Source organism: Gorilla gorilla, chromosome 7, assembly GCF_029281585.2.
Source record: "Gorilla gorilla gorilla isolate KB3781 chromosome 7, NHGRI_mGorGor1-v2.1_pri, whole genome shotgun sequence".
Classification (NCBI taxonomy): Eukaryota; Metazoa; Chordata; class Mammalia; order Primates; family Hominidae; genus Gorilla; species Gorilla gorilla.
This window is the reverse complement of record NC_073231.2, coordinates 111,946,203-111,970,796: the sequence shown is the minus strand read 5'-3', so window position 1 is coordinate 111,970,796 and position 24,594 is coordinate 111,946,203. Positions and strand designations below refer to the sequence as shown.

Here is a 24,594-nt window from a genome sequence, read left to right as displayed (position 1 = left end):
TTATAGGAATGGGAGATTAACCTCCTTGGATAGTCCACAGAAAAGTAGAAAAGATTAGTCAATTAGGAGGAGACATTCTATTTTGTTTTTTCTCAGTGGCATAAGCAATTATCTTTTGGTTTTGTAAATTTTTCTCCATTGTAAAGCAATGAAATCTTCATATCTCCACTGTAAACAAGCTTAACATTTCCTTGTTAATCAAATGCTTATCACCTCTATGATGTCACATTTATGCTTGGTTTCAAAGATTTCATATTAGGAGTCTACAAAAGCTTTCATCCATATTTTCTCTTAAAAGTTCTCAACTTTCAGTAATAAAAACTGAGTATGTGGTTTGGTTTATTGCTGTCACTGCCAGCTGATATTTGGTCAGAAAATATTCATTGATCCATTCCAAAATATTGAAGAAGTACCTATTAAATGTCAAGTGATATATGAGACATTGATGCTGTAGAGGAAAAGCAGATATAGAAATATGCAAAATTAGGTTAGACACAGTGGCTCACACCTGTAATACCAGTGCTTTGTGAGGCCAAGGCTGGAGGATCCCTTGAGTCCAGGAGTTAGAGACCAGCTTGGGCAACATAGAGAGACCCCATCTCTACAGAAAGCAAAAATAAAAAGAAATTAGCTGAGCACGGAGGTGTGCTCCTGTGGTCCTAACTACTTGGGAAGCTGAGGCAGGAGGATCACTTGAGTCCAGGTGTTTGAGGCTGCAGTGAGCTATGATAGTGCCACTGCATTCCAGCCTGGGTGAAAGAGTGAGACTTGAGTCCAGGTGTTTGAGGCTGCAATGAGCTATGATAGCGCCACTGCATTCCGGCCTGGGTGAAAGAGTGAGACTTGAGTCCAGGTGTTTGAGGCTGCAATGAGCTATGATAGCGCCACTGCATTCCAGCCTGGGTGAAAGAGTGAGACCCTGCCTCAAAGAAAAAAAAAAAAGAACTATGCAAAATTATTCTTAGTTTATGTGTTTGTTATTTTATAAATCAGATATTTTTAGAAAAAAAGGGTGTGTAAATCAAACTTTATAAATAGAATTATTTAAAATATAAAAATAAATATATCATATATCTCACATACATACATAGCATATATACGTTATATATATATCTATGTTATACACATGCACGCACACACACATACACACCTAGTATTAGGTAATAAGCAACTTATACCTTTGTATCTAATTCTCTTTCTGTATATAATATATATAACCTCCCAAATTAGATTATTGAAACCATCTCTATAAACTTTATAAAATCAATCAGGGAGAAAGGAGCAAGAGAAACAAAAATAAATAAAGTGTACAGTACATTCAGCATTAATCATTAGGTCAGCTTACTCTCTGGCCTACTTCCTCATAGTTGTTTGGTGCTTATTGTCCTAGAATCTTACAGACCCAGATTATAGTTCCCTTAACTGCTGTAAAGATAACAACTTGAGCATTATAAAACGTCAAGTTTTGTCTTTGAAATATTCTTTCAGGTTCCGCATTCTGATGAAACTACTGAAGGACTTTACTGATACCAGCTGGTCTGAAGGACTCCATGAGGTGCTGACTTAACAAAGAAGACAGAATGCAGTTTCCATATCCTGATGATTTCATCCCCCTTGCCTCAACCAAGCAATGACTCCAATTTTCAGCCTGTCACCCTCCATGATTCTCTTAAAACCCCCCACCCAGAACCCCACTGGGGAGATGGATTTGAGGGTTTCCTCCCACCTCCTCACTCAACACCCTGTGATTATTAAACTCTTTCTCTGTTGCAAACCCTGCTATTTGAGTGTATTGGTATATTAATGTGCAGCAGGCATATGAACCTCTTTGTCCTACAATATTATAACCTGAACTTCTGAGGATACTTAGAAGAATACCTTAAACATTGTAAGTACTCTTGAAATATTAATAGGTTGATGTAAACATACTGATTCAACTGGAATGGTTCAGTGAAGAAAGGCCAAGTAAGTTGTTTTGTCAGAAAGTCGTCTGCAGATTTCTTAATACATATATTTTCTTTTTCTAGGAGTGCACAGAGAATTTCAACACTGAAGCACTTTTTATATTCCATTGAGATGGAAGCTATATTCACATTCCATGCCTGAAATAAGAATTCCTATTAGAGACAAAGTACTTACAAGTTAGTTTCCATCCTTAGAATCTTAAATTCTAAGTGTATTTGTTTCCTTAGTTACAGCCACAGAATTGTGGTCAAGTTAGTGAGGGATGGTAACGAACTTTTCTGTGTCTTTAGTTTGGATAACAGAAGAAGAAATAAAGGTGTGCCCTTTTTGAAGAATTCATGTTTGACAATAGAGGAATTTCTTCCAAGTGAGCTATCAAACATTGAAGAATGGTATGTGCCTTAATCGTTATATTCTTTACATTGTACATCAGTCTTTTGCACACATATTTGTATTCCCCGCAAGAATATGTGTTGCTAGGGAGTTGGTGTCTATGCCTGGTTTAGCTTTTTGTTCCCATCTTATAATACACTATTCAATAAGTCTTTGGGGAATAAATAAATAAATAAATCCATGTGTGATTTGGCCTTAAGCTATGGAAGAGGGTCACGGTTGTAACAAAGGCTGGGTTTGGTTTTCTTCCTCAGTGCTCTCATAACAACTCATTATTATAATTACTTAATCTGGTATCTGTCTCATTCAATAGAAAGGGAGATCTTAGGGATCTGGGACTATTTCTTATTTATCTTTGTTTCCCTTTAAAATCCATCACAATGCTTAAAAATAGTTAAAACTGTTTGTGAATGAATGAATGAATATGATTGTTGGCCAACTCTAAGCTCCTGTGAGGTTCTCATGTTAGGTGTCTTTACAGATAATATGTGTTTATTTTCAGAATCTTCATGTTTATCTAGGAAAACTGCCAGTAATTCCTAGAAACCAATTTGTCCAGAGCAAATAGTGATGGACACTACACTTTTGGTTGTCCCGTGCACCAAGTCCAAGGTAAAATTATGGAAGAAAATAAATTTCCAAGCCTGAAAGTAAGTTGACACAATTTTGAAGGTACACAGAATATGAGGTACTAATGGAAATTTAGTTTTAGTTCTCTCATCTAATATAAGCAAAAAACAAAATTCCACAGAAGAAGGATAATTTTGTTTCATATGATGAAAAATAGCTTTGTCTGTATTGCGTCTTGTATAAATATCCTTCAGTATTTAGAGAGACAGAAGATGAACTTCAGTCTTCCTCAGCAGCAAGACAGCATTTCATATCATTTTTTATTTTATATTAATGAATATTTGTGGGTATTTCAGTTCATTTAGTATTGCTATAACAGAATACCGGAGGCTGGGTAATTTATAAAGAAAAATTGTTTATTTAGCTCATGGTTCTGCAGGCTGGGCAGTATAGGAAGCATGGTGCCTCCTTCTGCTCGGCTTCTGGTGAAGGCTTTTCGTGCTGCATCACAACATGGTAGAAAAGGTCAAAAGGAAAGCAGGCTCATGCAAAGATGCAAAACCCACAGGGGCATCCTGGCTTTATAACAACCCACTCTCACAGGATTAATTCATTCCCATGATAACTTATTCAGTCTTGCCAGAGCAAGAACTCATTACTGGGAGAAGAGTACCAATCTATTCATGAAGGATCCACCCTCATTATCCAAACACTTCCCACTAGGCTCCATCTCCCCAAAACTGCCACATTAGTGATCAAATTTCAACGTGAGTATTGATGGAGACAAACTCAATCCATAGCACTGGGTTACCTTAAAATGGCAGCTTCTACTCCTACTGAATAGCTAGTTATTCCATACACATGTACTATTCATTCATTCTTGGGCAAGAAACTTATAGTCTCAGATTCTCAGTTGCTTCATCTGAAAACAGTTTGTGAAGAATTTATGAGGATTAGAGTTTATCGATGTCAAATATTTAGTGCAATGTCTGGTACATATTTGATGCTTGAAAACTAATAGGTATTTCATCATCAACATCATCAATATCATGAGTCATTATTATAAAAATTTACTTAAAATTTGAAGCAGATTTTAAACTCACAAAATGCAATAAGTAATTCATATTGATAATAGTAAACAAAAATGCCATGGCCTTCCCATGTCTTCTTGCTCTTGATTAGTCCAGGCAATTAATTGATCTATCAATCAGTACCTTAAGTTTAATGGACTCAGAGGGAGACACACATAGTTATACAAGTGCTTACTTTCACTGGGCACCTTGGAAGATTGTATATCATGTAATTCTATTTTAGATACCAAGAAAAATACCGTTTTGAATGAGTCTGCCAATCTTACATTTCTTGAATTGTAGATTTACTTCTGTATTATCAAAAGCGGGATGCATTGATTTTACAATTGCTCAGAATATTATGAAAGACTTCACACAATATTAAATAAACAGCACATTTTACTTAGAAAAAAACATAATGAATTATTTAGCAAACATACTGTAAAAAACCCTTATACTTGTGAATAATCAGAGAAATAAAAATAAAATATTTTATTTAATATTAATCAACAACAAAATAAAAATGGTTAACAATTTTGTCAAATTTCAAAACTAGTGTTTTAATATATATTACTAATTAGCATAATCTTTTTGGAAAGCAATTTGGTTATAGGCCAAAAGTTACAAAATTTGTCTTCTCTTGACTGAGCAAATGCAGTATGTGGAATATATTCTTAAGAAAATAATTTATTCTAAATCAAAATATACATGGAGAGAATATTCATTGAACTTTTTCTATGCAGTGAAAGTGAAATAATAGCCCCAACAGGCAACACTTATATAATACCCTGCATCGGGGATGTTTGCATTTTTGGTGCTGACACACTCATTTAATCCTCACAAATGTCCTTTTCTCATCTTATTGATAAGGAAAATGAGGCGCAAATTGTTTAAATAACTTGTCACTAAGCAACAGGTATCAGACTGTGGATTTTGTACTCTAAATCAATACACTATTTAGCCTTACCAGTAGAGGCAAAGACTTATGACAGCAATAGAAAAATGGTTATGTAAATGATTATTTTAACTGAACAGAATATTACATAATGATTCAAATGAACTATTATGGAGAATATAAAGCAATTTGGACTTCAGAAAAATTCTACTAAACTACAAAATAATATAGTATAGTCAACTCATTATGGTTGCAACTGTGAAAGATGGCTCTCATGACAGGCTTAATATATACTAATGTGCAAGGCCAGCCACTTGCACATGAATATTGAGAGATAATTGAAGTAAGATAAACAAGGAATAAGATCTAGACAACTACTAAATCCTATGGTCAGGAAGACAGCAATCTACATAGTCAGTCCCATCTGATGCTGCACAGGCTTCCCACTCAAAGGGCATTTGAACTGAATGATGGAGAACACCTAGCTTCAGAAGTGTGACATGCAGATGGAGGGCTAGTCAGAGACACAGGAAGAATTTTCCTGAAATATCAACCAAAGAAAAGTCCCAGGAGATTGAAACTGGAGCCTTACCCCTATGCAGATAGAGATTGGAGAGCAAGCTCTAGCCTGATGGCTCAAAAGCCGAGCAGGGCTCTTTTTGGTGTCAAAGACTAGGAAACACTTTGAAACTCTAAATGCTCAAGAGATTCCAGCAGAGGTGAGCAGTTGTTCATGGGAGTGGAAGTCAGATCAAATAGGAAGTTAGGCCTCCCTTTGATTGGAGTAATTTCCAAAAATTTTGAGCAATTAAAATTGTAGAACCCCAATAGCTACAGAACCCTTGAGTATGGAGAAGTAGAAGCTGCTCTAAATCCTACTGACCAGAGCCTTAGAAGCTCCTGCTAGCTTTCCAGATTTTGTTCCTATTGGATTCAGGAGAGGGCCAATGGAAGACATGAGTCAGGAGCATCAGATAGCTGAGATGATGCTAGGCCTGCTCAGGGCTTGACAACAATTAAGTAAAATATGAAAAGTAATGCATTCAATTAAAAGGGTGATAAATTTACAGATATTTTTATTTTATATACCTTTAATGTCATAATATTTCTTTTAAAATTTTAAAAAATCTGGTAATTTATGGAGGGTACACTTTAGCAAGACTTTTAGCTGTGCCCTCTAGCTATCTGCTTAGGTTCTTGTAATTGGATGATTTAGACAAGCATTTCCTTTCTCTTTTTCTCTTTCACTGTCTATTCTCTCACACATGGGCACAATGCTATGGCCCCACCACTGAATGTATTTATTCACAGCAGTGCTGGCTATGATGCAGTCTCTCTCAGTGCATTTTTTGCAAAGGTTTATGGTAATATAGTATGTTGATCTTCTTCTTAGAGCAATGTCGACAAGTTCGTTCCAAGACAGAGGTCACATGCATGATCCTTCATTAAAGTATTAAAAAGCCATGTGTTTCAAAGTTAACAAATATTGACAGGTAGTTAATAATTTTCCTCTTTCTTGTACTTCATGGGACTAGTCATTAACCTCTGACATTCTGTGTAGGAGATTGCAATGGCAGAGAAATCACGTGACATCAGGCCAGGCTGATGTGACTCTGATGGCAAATGATAGCGGGCCTTTCCACCCAACAACAATGTAAATCAGTTGATATAGAAAATGTTGTGTAAATATGTTTGTTCATTTTATCTCTTTCCTCCCTTCCAGTCTCCCTTACCTTCTTCCTTCTCTCCCTTTCTTCATCACTCTCTCTCCCTCCTTTCCTTCTTTTCTAAAAAATTTTGAAGGAGTTACCTGAAAATAAGTGTTTAGGTATGCTTGTTTAATATTTTAATTATACAAACTTGATGAGTCATTTATTGTTTTAAGTTAACTTAGAAGAACTTTAATGTATGCCAATTTCTTATTCCAATCATAAATTTAAACATAAGATATGGGATAAAGTGAGAAAAATATTATATTGATTTCTGTTTTGTTTCAGTGTCAAAAAGCAAACTAATGACTGTGTGGTTTCTGACTTTTGGATTTTCTATGGAATTAATTTTAGTCCCATATAACTGTACAGTATGTACATTTAAAATAATCTTGGCCACAATTTATAGATTCAAGTTCTAACATTGAACCAGTTTTAGTATAAAGTTTTCACTCAGATGTCACTGGATCATCTTGAGGGTTAAAAGATTCAAGTGAAACTGAAAAAGTACCCCATGTCCCTGACTTCTAGACTAATATTTATTAACCTATAGCAGTTGGCCAAATTTCATTTCTATTAAACCACCCATATTATCTAAATTTTTAAAAATTTATCTTCTAAGAAGCAAAATTTAAGTATGGTTGGATTGTATCCAAAATAAAAGTTGTTCTAGGGGATAGGTAATAGGAAATGAAGAAATCCTACTGTTGAGCTTTGCAAGCGTTGTCAAACTACAGTCATAAGGCATAAATAATCTGTCCTTTACTGATGCTGGGCCAGCTTGATGCTAATGAACTTCTTTTCTAAGGCCTTAATCTGTTGCATTTCCTGTGACTCAGCCAATCCTCCCACTCTCTGTTGAAAAGAGTCATGGACCATTTTGGAATCGCTTGCAGTATGCACCCTTTATGCTTTGATGACATCAAAGATAGTTATATTTAGTGACTAAAATGCAAACATTTGCGCGTGGAAGCAGCCACACCACCCCCTTTTAACAAACCAAGACATCGCTTTCCATCAAGCAGCTTTTACTGAACATTCACTGTGGTCAGACACTTTTCTGAGTACTTATTAACTCTATTAACTTTTTCTGAGTACTTATTAACCCTATTAATTTAATCCTTAGTAACTTTAGGAAGTAGATGATGGTGATGATGGTAATGATGATGATGATCATGGTGATGATTATTTTGAGACAGGGTCTTTCTCTGTCACCCATGCTAGAGTGCAGTGGCATGATCAAAGCTCACTACAACTTTCACTGCCTGCTGCCCCCTCAGGCTCAAGCGATCCTCCCACCTCAGCCTCTCTGGTAGCTGGGACCATAGGCACATGCCACCATGCTGGCTAATTTTTGTATTTTTTTTGTAGAGGCTGTAGAGATGGGGTTTCTCCATGTTGCCCAGGCTGTCTCAAAATCCTGAGTTCAAGCAATGCACCTGCCTCAGCCTCCCAAAGTGCTGGGATTATAGGTGTGAGCCACTGCACCTGGACAGAATTAGACATTACTATTACTCCCATTTTTCTTGTGAGTAAACAGAGACACAGAGGTTGAATAATTTGCTCAAGCTCACAGAGGGAAACTGGAGTTCTAAAGCAGGTAATCTGGTGCCAGATTTCCCACATAATAGCCTTGACTCCTATTTGCCCTCTCCTACCCCAGCCATCACCTCCTGGTGCTTTATGTATTATCTGTGCTCTAGCCAAACTGGACTACTTTGCAGTTCTGCAAACACATTCCCATTTTTTCCGTTCGAAGTTAGATTCCCTTCCTGTGCACTGCCATTGCCTCCTGTGCTTGCAGTACCTCTGTCTGATTTCTCCGTGAGGAATGTATGCCTACCTGCCTGCCTACCTGCCTTCAAACTAAGGCATTGAGGGGATCTGTGGAGAAATTTTGTAGCTAGGAAAGCATTTTGGAGGCCATTCAGAAGGAAGAGCTACTTTTCTTTACCTTAGTATCAGCCTGCTCAGTTTGCACAGATGGTTAAGGGGAAGGATACTAGAGAGAAAAATTACAGTAAAGATAGTGTGTTAGTCCGTTTGCATTGCTGTAAGGGAATACTTGAGGCTGGATAATTTGTAAAGAAAAGAAGTTTATCTTGGCTGATGGTTCTGCAGGCTGTAGAAGAAGCATGGTGCTGGCATCTGCTCCTGTTGAGGGCCTCCGAAGCTTCCAATCACGGCAGAAGGCAAAGGGGGAGCAGACCTGTCATACGGTGAGAGTGCGAGCAAGAGAGATGCCAGGCTCCTTTAAACAACCGGCTTGCCCATGAACTGATAGAGTGAGAACTCACTCTTCACCAGGGGGACGGCACTAAGCCATTCATCAGGGATCCTCCCCACCTCAATCACATTTCAACATGACATTGAGATTTGGAGGGGACTCACATCCAAACCATATCAGATAGGTAGGATCAGATGTCCCCTACTGTGCTAGGCATTAACCCCTTAGTTGCTTGATAATAGGAGGTACAGGATTTGATTGGAGGGGCCAGAGTAAATAAGGGAGCTGTAGAGGAATTTGGGGCAGAGTCTGTTATCAATGGGTATGACATTATTTAACGATGTAAGTAACCAGTAGGTCTCTATCAGTGTGTCCCGGCTAAAGATTCTCAATTGGTTGCATCTTGTGTTACTGATCTGAATGGAATTCTAAAACTCCCAAATTCTCTCCTTATTTCTCTCCTTTTCCTCTTTAATCACAAATGAAATACGCTTTTGTTTAGTAATAATCCATTCATATTCTTGTCTCGAAGTAGGGGAACCTGGAATTCTTCCCTGTTTAGCCCTACAGAGGAAAATACATTGAACTCTGATTATTTAATCTTGGAGCCAATATGTATAGGTGTCAAGTTCACAAAACATTTCACATTCTGTATTCCCTGGTTTTATTTTAACCTCTTTCAGAATTATAATATTCTTTTACTTTCTGTCTTAAAAATATGCTGCTTTACCTTTCTGTTTATGACGTATCTAATGTCATCTGTCAGGCCTGGAAGACTAAGAACTGAAATTCAGATTTTAAAGAATGCCTAACTCAGGTGTGCTGGTCCCAGCTTTGTTCAGTGTGTGCTCCAGGTCCCCTGCACTTTCACCTCCTTAACTACTTCTGCCTTGAGACATCTAGTAGCTGGTGCATCATCCACATTGCTGTCTTTAATAGATCATTTCTAGTGGTATTAAGCTATGTTTTTATATCTCTGATCTTAAAACAAATAGTCAAACATGAAGCCCCACATCTTCTAGCTTCTGAATGTCACAGTAAAACATCTCAAAAGAATTGTCATGTCACTCATTGTGTTCACTTCCTCACCTCCCATTCATTCTTTAACTCATTTGAATTTGGTTTCTCTTAGCTTCAATTCATTTGTCAATGACCTCGATGTTCCCTAAATCAATGGGCATTCCTCTCTCATCTTTTACCCAACCTTTCAGCAGCATCCAAAATAGTTTCTTTTGAAGACTCTCTTTTGTGTTTAAGTGACATGCCACCCTCCAAATTTTGTTTCTACTTACTGGCCATGCCTTCTTAGTGTTTGGTTTGCTGGCTTTTCCTCTTTCTTCAATAAAATATTAGAATATATTTTATTTAACTCAATATACAAAAGTATTATCATTTCAACATAATCAATATACAAAATAATTAATAATTAATAAACTATTTTATAATTTTCTTTTGTCCTAAGTTTTTGAGATTTGGTGTAATTTATTTTATTTTTTTGCTTTACTATTATTTTTAATTGACAGATAATTGTACATATTTTTGGAGTACAGTGTGATATTTTGATATATGTATACAATGTGTAATGATCAAATCAGGGTAATTAGCACATCTATCACCTTAAACATCTGTCCTTTCTTTATGTTTGAAACATTCAAAATCTACTCTTCTAGCTATCTGAAAATACACAATAAATGGTTGTTAATTATAGTTATTCCATAATGCTGTAGAACACCAGGACTTTTGACATTTAAAGATTAGTGTACCTCTGGTCAAATTCTGTACTTTTCATACTTATTTTCTCTCACTTAAACTTTCACCTGCCTGATTAGCAAGCTTATGTTAAATAGAACCACATGAAACTGATGTCTTTGTAAGTAAAAATCAGGTGAATAGCAGCAATGTATTGATTCAACCTAATATTTCCAACCGAGAGCTCTCCTCTGCACTACGTATCTAACTGTTTATCCAACACCTTTATTGGATGTCTAATAGACATCTGAAACAAAACTTTCAAAACGGAATTTATGTACCTATTCATCTGCTCAAGTCCAAGTTTTCTCTATGTTATTCAATGCCACCATCTAAGAGTCATCCTTAATTTATGTATTTTCCTTATCTCAAAAATGCAATCAATCACCTAGTCCTTTTTCTTCTTTTACAAATTTATATGTTGGGTTTCTAGGTCTACTCTAAGCTGCTCTAGTCCAAGTGACCTGTGTCTTGACTAAACACTGTAATAACTCTGTTTTTTCTGTTCCTTTCACACCCCCTCTGCTATACAATCTCCATATAGCAACCAGAGTGATCACTTGGAAATATATATCACACTTTCGTGCTAAACAAACAAGCAAGCAGACAAAAAATAGCAGCAACAAAAATACCTCTTCAGAGGCTTCCCAATGTATTTGGAATCGTCCAATCCTTACCATGGTTCTTACCACGGGTTGGCAAATGATACCCTGCAGGTTGTGTTGGTTTCACTGTCTGTTTTTGTAAACAATTTTTTTAGACACAGCCATGCTCATTCATTTATGTATTATGTATGGATGCTTCTGTACTACAATGACAGATTGAGCCATTGCAACAGGGAATGTCTGGGCTGCAAAGCCTATAATATTTGCTATCTGAGCATTTATGGAAAATATCTGCTGATCTCTTGTTTATTCTCTACAATCTAAGTCCTATCTAGCTCTGAACTCGTGTCTAGCCATTCTGCCCTTAGCTCATTTACATCTTTTCCTACAAAGGCCTTATTCCCATTACAGGACCAGACCTAGTAATTTACTTCCATAAAGAATTTCCTTGCATCTGGTCTTCCCTCTACAGGAAATGCTCTCTTTCTGGATCTTTGATTGGCTGCTACTTTCTCATTATCTAGCTTTCATCTCCTTGGAGAGAGGTATTCCTTGACATTCAATCTAATGTTGCCCCTAATTCCTTTCTGTATATCATTGCGCTCTTTCAAATTTCCTACACAGCATTTATCACAGTCAGCAATTATCTTTAAGTTTGTGCTAACCTTTTCTCTTTCTTTCCCTCTAGAAGCTCCATGAAACAGGAATGTTTTCTTCCTTATTCATTTGCTCCACTCCAGCAACTCACACAGACTTATACATTATATGTGCTCAGTAAATATTTATAAATGAATGAATGTGACCATTGTTTTTGGTTTCCCAGATGGGTCTCTACCATAAACTTTCCTACCAGGCACACTTCTGAGCGCCTGCAGCTAACATTCCTGCTCCTACTGAAGATTGCTTGCAGTTCTCTGGACACCAAAAGAGCATTTTGTCCTCTCGACTCCTCTGGGTAGCAGAAACTACGCTATTCCAAGTAAAATTAAGGACACTGTTATGCTCCTCATTTTATTATTATAATTTTCCACCTGGGTCTTGAAGGAGTGTTATTAATGCCACTGTGTTTTATAGTGTTTTTCATAAAACACATTTTTCACTTTCTATCCCTAGCCCCTAACCTCAGCAAAACTTATTATCAGCCTTGTCCAGAATAGGGATAAATTCAAATGACAAGCACATGCTGCACAAGTTCAGAACTGACTTTCATCCTGATGATTAAAGTTTTGTCCTTTTGTTAGGGTTGTCCCATTGAGCCCCTTTTCCTTAGAATGAGTTATCATCAGGAAGCTTCCTTAAGGATTTCTGTAAATAGTATTCTATTGATTCTGCATCAATAGTGTAAGGAATCCCTTCCTTTTGCAAACACGTATTAAATCCCTGTTGTATGAAGCTCTGATTTAAATGCTAAGAATAAATTGTTAAATCTGATACATACGGAATTTACAGTTTAGTGGGTTATCTTAGCTCTGGTGTGTCCAAACATCTTTGAGTCTCAGTTTCCTTATTTGTAACTTGGTATAATATCATCTACACTGAAAGTTCATTGTAAAGATTAAATGACCTTATAAATATAAAGCACTTAACACAGCATCCTATACAATGTAGGTACTCAGGAAATTTATCCACTATGTGGTTTGCAAATGAGAAATAAATACTAGCAATGAAGTAATACTTCCCATATATTCCTACTGATAGAGACAGGAGGCAGCCAAATGCCTAGGCAGATGGGGTGGGTACCCAATAAAACCCCACCTCCAAGCTGAAGACAGTTTAAAGCCTGAAAGCCAAGCTACAAGTTGAATCCTTGGACCAGATTGAGAACTTGTTTTCCTTTTTGGCATGCTTTCCTCTGATTGATTCCCACCCTTCACTTATTTTACATATATCTACCCTTTCCTAATTGGTTTTCTATACTGTCGTGCCCACCTTTGAATGATGCCTTCGCTTTAATCTTTTTTTGCATACTCACAAACCAATCAGCACACACTCCCCATCCTATGCCTATAAAGACCCCACCTCAGTCGTTAGAGGGGGAAATGGTCTAACTTCTCCCCCTCTGAAGAGATGGGCTGACTTCAGGGAAGAGACAACCTGACTTCCGGGAAGGTGACCTGCCCTTCCTGTCCCGTCTCCAGCTCCCCTCTCTACTGAGAGCTATTTTCATCACTCAATGAAATTCTCCACCTTCACCATCCTTCAGCTATCTGTTTGACCTCATTCTTCTTGGATGCCATGCAAGAGCTGTCACACTGGCCCTTTGCCCTCACCAGTGGAGGACAGCTGCCCCACGCAATGAGGCAAGAGGCCAACTGAGTTGCTAACACACCACCATTCGTGGACAGCAGAACTAAAGGAGCACTGTAACACCTCATCTGGGGCTTCAGGGTTGTGGGTACCCCCACATGGGCACTGCTTCATTCTCCTTGAGGCAACACACCCGGTTTGGCCATGGGTCCCAAACGGAGTTTGCTCCTGTGTTGGCACCCAGGACAGCCAGCCGGGTCTTGCACTCGCTTGTTAGTACCTGGTCTGGCCGCAGGCCCCACACAGAGCTTGTTCCTGTGTTGGCCAGATCCGCACTCATTGGCTCATGTGCTCCCTCCTGCAAGGAGTCCAGCTCAGGACAAGTAGAGGGGGTGCCTCTGCTGGGAGTTGGGCGAAGGCGCTGAGAAAATTCCTGCATCACTATCATTATCAATTTTTCCACTCACGTTATACCTCAATATGATGCATTAGGAAGGACAAAACTTCTAACATTCAAACTGTGTAGCTTTTAGATAACTATTGTTCTAGGACTAGGAGAGAGTTAGTAGCATTACATTATATTATTTAGTAACATTTAAAATCAAAATTATAATGTTAGAGTACCCTCAAAATATTTTTGCAATGGATACATGATTGGTTAAAGCATATTATTTTTAACGTATTTGCTTATCGTGCTGGTGTACCTACTCTGAAGTTATCGGTGATCAAACAAGGCAACTAGGACTTCAGAGACTGAGTCCACAAGCTCCAAGAGAGCAGAAAAATCCGATTAGGAGAGCCTTATGTTTGGCTGTATTCCATCTCAGCACTTCCACCCAGTGCATTTACTATGTGATGTCTTGCACCAAAAAAAATTGTTTAGAGCCTGTTGCAGTATCACTGGACTGGGTAAAGAAGGAAAAAACAACCTAAACAAAACAAAATAGCAGGAGCAACAACAAAACTGAAGTTCAGTGCAACCAAGGCAGGCAGGATTTGAGTAGCGAAGGTGTTAGACAAAAGTGAATCACTAAGCAATGAGCCCAGCACTGCACAAAATTTCCCGTTAGGGTATTTCCTGATTCCTAAGCTGTTTGTATATGGAGCAGGATTCTAGAAATCAACTAAACAGCAGCTTAGGCAATCTCATTGTGATGGAGATTTCAAGTCCTACTAATGAGGAGTTGCCTTGAGACCCCACATAATCAGAGCATCTCAAACCCTGATTTCATCAGAGATTGATTGTTTGTACTCTATTTTCCTGGCAAAGAAAAGTATATCACATTGTGAGGAAGATAAATATGTCTAGTGCCTTAAAATGTTTTCTGCCAAAATGTCGGGCATTTAATTCAAAATTACTATGTCTTCCAGGAAACATGACCAAAATGACTAAATGACTAATATTTTCAAAGAAATGATAAAGGTAGTAAAGAAATTCTAATAAGGAAAGGACACATGTTGCAATTGTTAGTTGACAACGGAAAAGAATCATAAAAGAATGTAGACTAATATACTAAAAACATACAAGTATACAACAATAATTAATTTAAAATAAATCAAGAAATATGGGAAAGGGTAATGGATAGAATATTTATGTATCGTACATTGAAATCATGATCTATCAGTACTTACGTAAAAGAAATAAAAAAGGTGGAAAAATATGAACCATATAGACACTAACCAAAAGATAGCTCGTATACCTATTATACTATCAGACAAAGGAGACTTTAAGGCAAGATGTATTACTAGATAGGCAGAACATTTGTCGTCTATCTATAGAGAAGACAGATTTTTGTGGCTATATACCTACCAGACAAAGAACGCTTCACAGCAAGAACAATAAAGAAACTTAAAGAGGTATTTCATAATGATAAAAGGTCAATTCAGTAAGAAGATAAAAGCAATTTTAAATTTGAATGTACCTGAAAACATAACCTCAAAATATATAAAGCAAAGACTGGCAGAGTATAAAGAGAAAAATAAATATTCACAATCATCTGGCTGGAAATTTTAACACTAATTTCAAGAACTCTTAGACCAAGAAGATAAAATATCAGTAGTAAACCCTGTTAATGACATATTACTCTTTTTTAAAATTGCTGATTTTGATTTCTGAAATAATTTGTTTAAAATTTCTTATCTAGGTTAATGAAATATTTTGATTTATGGTATTCTTTTTTTGTAGTACCTTTGTCAGATGTTGGCATTAAGACAATGCTGACCTCATAAAATGACTTGGGAACTAGAGTTCTTTAGCAGTGTTCTTATAAGACTGGTACTATTTCTTCCTTAAATGTTGGAAGATGTTTCAGTGAAGTAATCTGAGCTAGCATTTTCTTGTGGATGGGTTTACTTTTTAGTGATAGATTCAGTTTATTTAATACAAATAGTAGTATTAAAATAACTCAATTTCTTCTTGTATCAGTTCTGCTAAGTTGACTTTTCAGGTAATGTATCCATTTTATACTTTTAAAACTTATTATCATAACATGGTTTGTATATCACACATGGTTATTGTATTTAATGTCTATAGAATCTGTTGTGATGTTTCCCATTTTAGTCCTTGTATTGAAGCTTTCTTCTTGATTAGTGTTTCCAGGCATTAATCAATTTATTAGACATGTAAGATGCCAAATGTTTAGATATATTTGTTAACTATTGCACTGATTTCTAATTTTGTCTTTATTATTTTCTTCTAATTAGGTTTACTTGCTGTCTTTTTTGATCTTCTTGAAAATGATGCTTACATTGTTGGTTTTTAGACTTTTTTCTCTTCTAATAGGGATACTTAAAACTATTAATTTTTCTCCAAGCACAGTTTTAAGGTGCTATATTTTCATTAACATGCACTTTAAATTATTTTCTAATTTTCATGTGGTTCCTTTATTGAACCATGGACAACTTAGGACAACATCGTTTAATGTCCAATTTTAGAAAAATATTTTAGTTACTACTATATTCATTTCTAGCTTGAGTATAGTGATTAGATAATATGTTCTGTAGGATTTTAAGTCTTTGAAATTTGTTGAGACTTGCTTTATGGCCAAACATAAATATTTCATATATACTTACAAAGAATGTGTATTTTTCCATAGTTGTTTACAGTCCCTTATATATTAGGTAAAGAGTGTTAATTAAAATTACAATGTTCAAGGTATGTTTTCATTTCTTGACCTTGGTGGTAATTCCATGAATGCTTGCTTATAATTTTAATTAAATTGTTCATTTATGTTTCATGTATTTTTCAACATATTTCTAGGTAAAAAGATATAATTTTTTTAAAAAGAATGTGAAATAATATCAGAGTATATTGTGATGGGTAGGGATTAAATCAGTAACACGGGTGCTATGGTATGAATGTATCCCCTCCAAAATTCAGGTGTTGCCAATGGATAGTATTAAAAGTTGGGGTCTTTAAGAAGTGAATTGGCAATGAGGGCTTCTTCCTCATTAATGGAATTAAGGCCTTTTTTTCTTTTTTTTAATTATATTTTAAGTTCTTGGGTACATGTGCACAATGTGCAGATTTGTTACTTATGTATACATGTGCCATGTTGGTGTGCTGCACCCATTAACTCGTCCATTAACATTAGGTATATCTCCTAATGCTATCCCTCCCCCTTCCCCCCACCCCACAACAGGCCCTGGTGTGTGATGTTCCCCACCCTGTGTCCAAATATTCTCATTGTTCAATTCCCACCTATGAGTGAGAACATGCGGTGTTTGGTTTTCTGTCCTTGAGTTAGTTTGCTCACAATGATGGTTTCCAGCTTCATCCATGTCCCTACAAAGGACGTGAACTCATCATTTTTTATGGCCGCATAGTATTCCATGGTGTATATGTGCCACATTTTCTTAATCTAGTCTATCGTTGATGGACATTTCGGTTGGTTCCAAGTATTTGCTACTGTGAATAGTGCCGCAATAAACATACGTGTGCATGTGTCTTTAGAGCAGCATGATTTGTAATCTTTTGGGTATATACCCAGTAATAGGATGGCTGGGTCAAATGGTGTTTGTAGTTCTAGATCCTTGAGGAATTGCCACACTGTCTTCCACAGTGGTTGAACTTGTTTACAATCCGACCAACAGTGTAAAAGTGTTCCTACTTCTCCACATCCTCTCCAGCACCTGTCGTTTCCTGACTTTTTAATGATCGCCATTCTAACTGGTGTGAGATAGTATCTCATTGTGGTTTTGATTTGCATTTCTCTGATGACCAGTGATGATGAGCATTTTTTTCATGTGTCTTTTGGCTGCATAAATGTCTTCTTTTGAGAATTGTCTGTTCATATCTTTCACCAACTTTTTGATGTGGTTGTTTGATTTTTTTCTTGTAAATTTGTTTAAGTTTTTTATAGATTCTGGATACTAACCCTTTGTCAGATGGGTAGATTTTAAAAATTTTCTCCCATTCTTTAGGTTGCCTGTTCACTCTGATGGTAGTGACTTTTGCTGTGCAGAAGCTCTTTACTTTAATTAGATCCCATTTGTCTATTTTGGCTTTTGTTGCCATTGCTTTTGGTGTTTTAGTCATGAAGTCCTTGCCCATGCCTATGTCCTGAATGGTACTGCCTAGGTTTTCTTCTAGGGTTTTTATGGTTTTAGGTCTAACATTTAAGTTTTTAATCCATCTTGAATTAATTTTTGTATGAGGAGTAAGGATGGGATCCAGTTTCAGGTTTCTACATATGGCTAGCCAGTTTTCCCAGCACCATTTTATAGGGAATCCTTTTACCATTTCTTGTTTTTGTCAGGTTTGTCAAAGATCAGATAGTTGTAGATGTGTGGTATTATTTCTGAGGGCTCTGTTCTGTTCCATTGGTCTATATCTCTGTTTTGGTACCAGTACCACGCTGTTTTGCTTACTGTAGCCTTGTAGTATAGTTTGAAGTCAGGTAGCATGATGCCTCCAGCTTCTCACTGGGGCTTGTTGGACAGTGGGTGCAGCCCACGGAGTGTGAGCTGAAGCAGGGTGGGGCATTGCCTCACCTGGGAAGCACAGGGGGTTGGGGAATTCCCTTTCCTAGCCAAGGAAAGCCATGACAGATGGTACCTGGAAAATCGGGACACTCCCACCCTAATACTGCACTTTTCCAGTGGTCTTAGCAAATGGCAGACCAGGCAATTTTATCGCAGGCCTGGCTTGGAGGGTCCCACGCCCACGGAGCCTCACTCACTGCTTGCACAGCAGTCTGAGATTGAACTGCAAGGCAGCAGCGAGCCTGGGGGAGGGGTATCTGCTATTGCTGATGCTTGAGTAGGTAAATAAAGCGGCCAGGAAGCTCGACCTGGGTGGATCCCACCACAGGGCAAGGAGGCCTGCCTGCCTGCCTCTAGACTGCACCTCTGGCGGCAGAGCATAGCTGAACAAAAGGCAGCAGAAACTTATGCAGAATTAAACATCTCTGTCTGACAGCTTTGAAGAGAGTAGTGGTTCTCCCAGCAGAGTTTGAAATCTGAGAATGGACAGACTGCCTCCTCAAGTGGGTTTCTGACCCCCGAGTAGCCTAACTGGGAGACACCCCCCAGTAGGGGCTGACTGACACCTCATAGAGCTGGGTGCCTCTCTGAAACAAAGCTTCCAGAGGAAGGATCAGGCAGCAACATTTGCTGTTCTTCAATATTCTGTTCTGCAGCCTCCGCTGGTGATACCCAGGCAAACAGGGTCTGGAGTGACCTCCAGCAAACTCCAACAGACCTGCAGCTGAGGGTCCTGACTGTTAGAAGGAAAACTAACAAACAGAAAGGATATCCACACCAAAACCCTATCTGTACATCACCATTATCAAAGACCAAAGGGAGATAAAACCACAAAGATGGGGAGAAACCAGAGCAGAAAAGCTGAAAATTCTAAAAATCAGAGCACCTCTTCTCCTCCAAAGGAATGCAGCTCCTTGCCAGCAACGGAACAAAGGTGGATGGAGAATGACTTTGATGAGTTGACAGAAGTAGGCTTCAGACAATTGGTAATAACAAACTTCTCTGAGCTAAAGGAGGATGTTCGAACCCATTGCAAAGAAGCTAAAAACATTGAAAAAAGATTAGACGAATGGCTAACTAGAATAAACAGTGTAGAGAAGACCTTAAATGACCTTATGGAACTGAAAGCCATGGCACGGGAACTACACGATGCATGCACAAGCTTCAGTAGCCGATTCAATCAACTGGAAGAAAGGGTATCAGTGATTGAAGATCAAATGAAAGAAATGAAGTGAGAAGTGAAGTTTAGAGAAAAAAGAGTAGAAAGAAATGAACAAAGCCTCCAAGAAATATGGGACTATGTGAAAAGTCCAAATCTACGTCTGATCAGTGTACCTGAAAGTGACGGGAAGAATGGAGCCAAGTTGGAAAACACTCTTCAGGATGTTATCCTGGAAAACTTCCCAAACCTAGCAAGGCAGGTCAACATTCAAATTCTGGAAATACAGAGAATGCCACAAAGATACTCCTTGAGAAGAGCAACTCCGAGACACATAATTGTCAGATTCACCAAAGTTGAAATGAAGGAAAAAATGTTAAGGGCAGCCAGAGAGAAAGGTCAGGTTACCCACAAAGGGAAGCCCATCAAACTAACAGCAGATCTCTCGGCAGAAATTCTGCAAGCCAGAAGAGAGTGGGGGCTAATATTCAACATTCTTAAAGAAAAGAATTTTCAACCCAGAATTTCATATCCAGCCAAACTAAGCTTCATAAGTGAAGGGGAAACAAAATCCTTTACAGACAAGCAAATGCTGAGAGATTTTGTCACCACCAGGCCTGCCCTACAAAAGTTCCTGAAGGAAGAACTAAACATGGAAAGGAACAACAGGTACCAGCCACTGCAAAAACATGACAAATTGTAAAGACCATTGAGGCTAGGAAGAAACTGCATCAACTAATGAGCAAAATAACCAGCTAACATCATAATGACACGATAAAATTCACACATAACAATACTAACCTTAAATGTAAATGGGCTAAATGCTCCAATTAAAAGACACAGACTGGCAAATTGGATAAAGAGTCAAGACCCATCAGTGTGCTGTATTCAGGAGACCTATCTCACGTGAAGAGACACACATAGGCTCAAAATAAAGGGATGGAGGAAGATCTACCAAGCAAATGGAAAACAACAAAAAAGCAGGGGTTGCAATGCTAGTCTCTGATAAAGCAGACTTTAAACCAACAAAGATCAAAAGAGACAAAGAAGGCCATTACATAATGGTAAAGGGATCAATTCAACAAGAAGAGCTAACTATCCTAAATATATATGCACCCAATACAGGAGCACCCAGATTCATAAAGCAAGTCCTAAGAGACCTACAAAGAGACTTAGACTCCCACACTATAATAGTGGGAGACTTTAACACCCCTCTGTCAACATTAGACAGATCAACAAGATGGACAGTTAACAAGGATATCCAGGAATTGAACTCAGCTCTCCACCAAGCGGACCTAATAGACATCTACAGAACTCTCCACCCCAAATCAACAGAACATACATTCTTCTCAGCACATCACACTTATTCCAAAATTGACCACATAGTTGGAAATAAAGCACTCCTCAGCAAATGCAAAAGAACAGAAATTATAACAAACTGTCTCTCAGACCACAGTGCAATCAAATCAAAACTCAGGATTAAGAAACTCATTCAAAACCACTCAACTACATGGAAACTGACCAACCTGCTCCTGAATGACTACTAGGTACATAACAAAATGAAAGCAGAAATAAAGATGTTCTTTGAAACCAATGAAAACAAAGACAACATACCAGAATCTCTGGGACACATTTAAAGCAATGTGTAGAGGGAAATTGATAGCACTAAATGCCCACAAGAGAAAGCAGGAAAGATCTAAAATTGACACCCTAACATCACAATTAAAAGAACTACAGAAGCAAGAGCAAACACATTCAAGAGCTAGCAGAAGGCAAGAAATAACTAAGATCAGAGCAGGCCTGAAGGAGATAGAGACACAAAAAACCCTTCAAAAAATCAATGAATCCAGGAGCTGGTTTTTTGAAAATATTAACAAAATTGATAGACCACTAGAAAGACTAAGAAGAAAAGAGAGAAGAATCAAATAGATGCAATAAAAAATGATAAAGGGGATATCACCACTGATCCCACAGAAATACAAACTACCATAAGAGAATACTATAAACACTTCTATGCAAATAAACTAGAAAATCTAGAAGAAATGGATAAATTCCTGGACACATACCCCCTCCCAAGACTAAACCAGGAAGAAGTTGAATCCCTGAATAGAACAATAACAGGCTCTGAAATTGAGGCAATAATTAACAGCCTACAAACCAAAAAAAGTCCAGGACCAGAAGGATTCACAGCCAAATTCTACCAGAGGTACAAAAAGGAACTGGTACCATTCCTTCTGATATTATTCCAAGCAATAGAAAAAGAGGGAATCCTCCCTAACTCATTTTATGAGGCCAGCATCATCCTGATACCAAAGCCTGGCAGAGACACAACAAAAAAAGAGAATTTTAGACCAATATCCCTGATGAACATTGATGCAAAAATCCTCAATAAAATACTGGCAAACCGAATCCAGCAGCATATCAAAAAGCTTATCCACCATGATCAAGTGTGCTTCATCCCTGGGATGCAAGGCTAGTTCAACATATGCAAATCAATAACTGTAATCCATCATATAAACAGAACCAAAGACAAAAACCACATGATTATCTCAATAGATGCAGAAATGGCTTTTGACAAAATTCAACAGCCCTTCATGCTAAAAACTCTCAATAAACTAGGTATTGATGGGACATATCTCAAAATAATAAGAGCTATTTATGACAAACCCATGGCCAATATCATACTGAATGTGCAAAGACTGGAAGCATTCCCTTTGAAAACTGGCACAAGACAGGGATGCCCTCTCTCACCACTCCTATTCAAGATGGTGTTGGAAGTTTTGGCCAGGGCAATCAGGCAAGAGAAAGAAATAAAGGGTATTCAGTTAGGAAAAGAGGAAGTCAAATTGTTCCTGTTTGCAGGTGACATGATTGTATATTTAGAAAACCCCATCGTCTCAGCCCAAAATCTCCTTAAACTGACAAGCAACTTCGGCAAAGTCTCAGGATACAAAATCAATGTGCAAAAATCACAAGCATTCCTATACAGCAATAACAGACAAACAGAGAGCCAAATCATGAGTGAACTCCCATTCACAATTGCTTCAAAGAGAATAAAATACCTAGGAATCCAACTTATAAGGGATGTGAAGGACCTCTTCAAGGAGAACTACAAACCACTGCTCAACGAAATAAAAGAGGACACAAGCAAATGGAAGAACATTCCATGCTCATGGATAGGAAGAATCAATATCGTGAAAATGGCCACACTGTCCACGGTAATTTATAGATATTCAATGCTATCTCCATCAAGCTACCAATGACTTTCTTCACAGAACTGGGAAAACTACTTTAAAGTTCCCGTGGAACCAAAAGAGAGCCCACATTGCCAAGATTAAGGCCTTTTTAAAAGGGATTTGCTGGCTTGCCATTCCAACTTCTGCCATGTGAAGATGCGGTAAGAAAGTTCTTATCAGACACCATGTGCCAATGCCTTGATCTTGGGCATCTTGGCCTCCCAAACTGTGAGAAATAAACTTCTATTTTTTATAAATTACCTAATCTGTGGTATTTTGTTACAGCAGCACAAAAAGACTATGACAATGGGCATACTTTCTGGTTTCTGATATTTAAAACAGCTGATCCAGAGGTTTTAAATAAATGTGTTTGCCATGAATTCCCTGAACTTAAATTATGTTTGGGTTGTTTTATCTGGCAACGTCACTTTCTGAGTATCACCAAAGAACTCTTGGTTTTGATGAAGTGATTATTCTGTACTTATAATCAATCATTGTCATTCTTTTATAAGGTGAATGCTAGATTTATTTATTTATTATTTAAACATTTGCTGTGTGAATTAAAGGAATAGTTGACAAATTAAACTGTAAGATGGTAATATTTCTTTTTTCTCAAATAAATTAAAAGTTATTTTAATAAGGAATATTTGGTATTTAACTGATTACTTAATCACAGTGAAATGAGTATATCTGAAAGTTCAGTTTCATTGGCTAGAAAATTGACTTAGTAAATAAACCAGAAATATACACTCTCCATAATTCACTACTGCTTAATTTTAAAGAGGCTTCAAAATAACAGGCATGTAGCGTTTAAAGCTTTTTTTTTTTTTTTTGAGGCGGAGTCTCGCTCAGTCGCCCAAGCTGGAGTGCAGTGGGACAATCTTGGCTCTCTGCAAGCTCTGCCTCCTGGGTTCATGCCATTGTCCTGCCTCAGCCTCCCGAGTAGCTGGGACTACAGGCGCCCGCCAACAAGCCCAGCTAATTTTTTGTATTTTTAGTAGAGATGGGGTTTCACCGTGTTAGCCAGGATGGTCTCGATCTCCTGACCTCGTGATCTGCCTGTCTCGACCTCCCAAAGTACTGGGATTACAGGCGTGAGCCACCACGCCCGGCCTAAAGCATTATTTTCTTTTCTTTCTTTCTTTATTTTTGAGACAGCATCTCACTCCGTCACCCTGGCTGAAGTGTAGTGATGGGATCATGGTTCGCTGCAGCCTCCACCTCCCTGGACTCATGGGATCCTCTCACCTCAGACTTCTGAGTTGCTGGGACTACAGGCAGGTGCCACGATGTGGGCTAATTTTTGTATTTTGTGGAGATGGAGTTTCACTGTGTTCCCCAGGCTGGTCTTGAACTCCTGGACTTAGGCGATCCTCCTGTCTCAACTCCCCATTTGCTAGGATTACAGGCGTGAGTCACCATGCACAGCCTAAAGAATTATTTTAAATTAATATGTCTTTAGTGGACCTCCTTTCCTTTGGGATAAAATGCTTTAAATGCTCAGGTGGTTATCAAGAACACTGGTCAGTTTTTAGAATAAACATAGTAAGCAACAAATTCAAGTTCAAAACCATATCCTGTATGCATTCAAAACAAATGTCATTTACTTATAGTGCTTATTGTTTTGTTTTCATAAAAGAACTTAAGTGACTATAAACATCACAAAATGTTTTCCAATTCACAGCTATTTTAGACTTCCACAGTTCTACCTAGTGAGCAAAGCTCAATCCCTATTTTCATATGAAAATACCTAAAATGAACCAAATTTCCATTTAAAAATTAAACA

At 37.8% G+C, this 24,594-nt stretch overlaps 1 long non-coding RNA gene across 1 annotated transcript in view; it reads left to right on the top strand.

Moving 5' to 3' along the window:
• Positions 1-2,221: 2,221 nt before the first annotated feature.
• The window catches only part of LOC129524258 (uncharacterized), a 49,358-nt gene continuing 26,985 nt past the window's right edge, over positions 2,222-24,594 (top strand). The window contains exons 1-2 of the long non-coding RNA XR_008668021.2: positions 2,222-2,357; positions 2,861-3,008. This is a non-coding gene — a long non-coding RNA (uncharacterized lncRNA). The remainder of the gene's footprint in view (positions 2,358-2,860; positions 3,009-24,594) is intronic.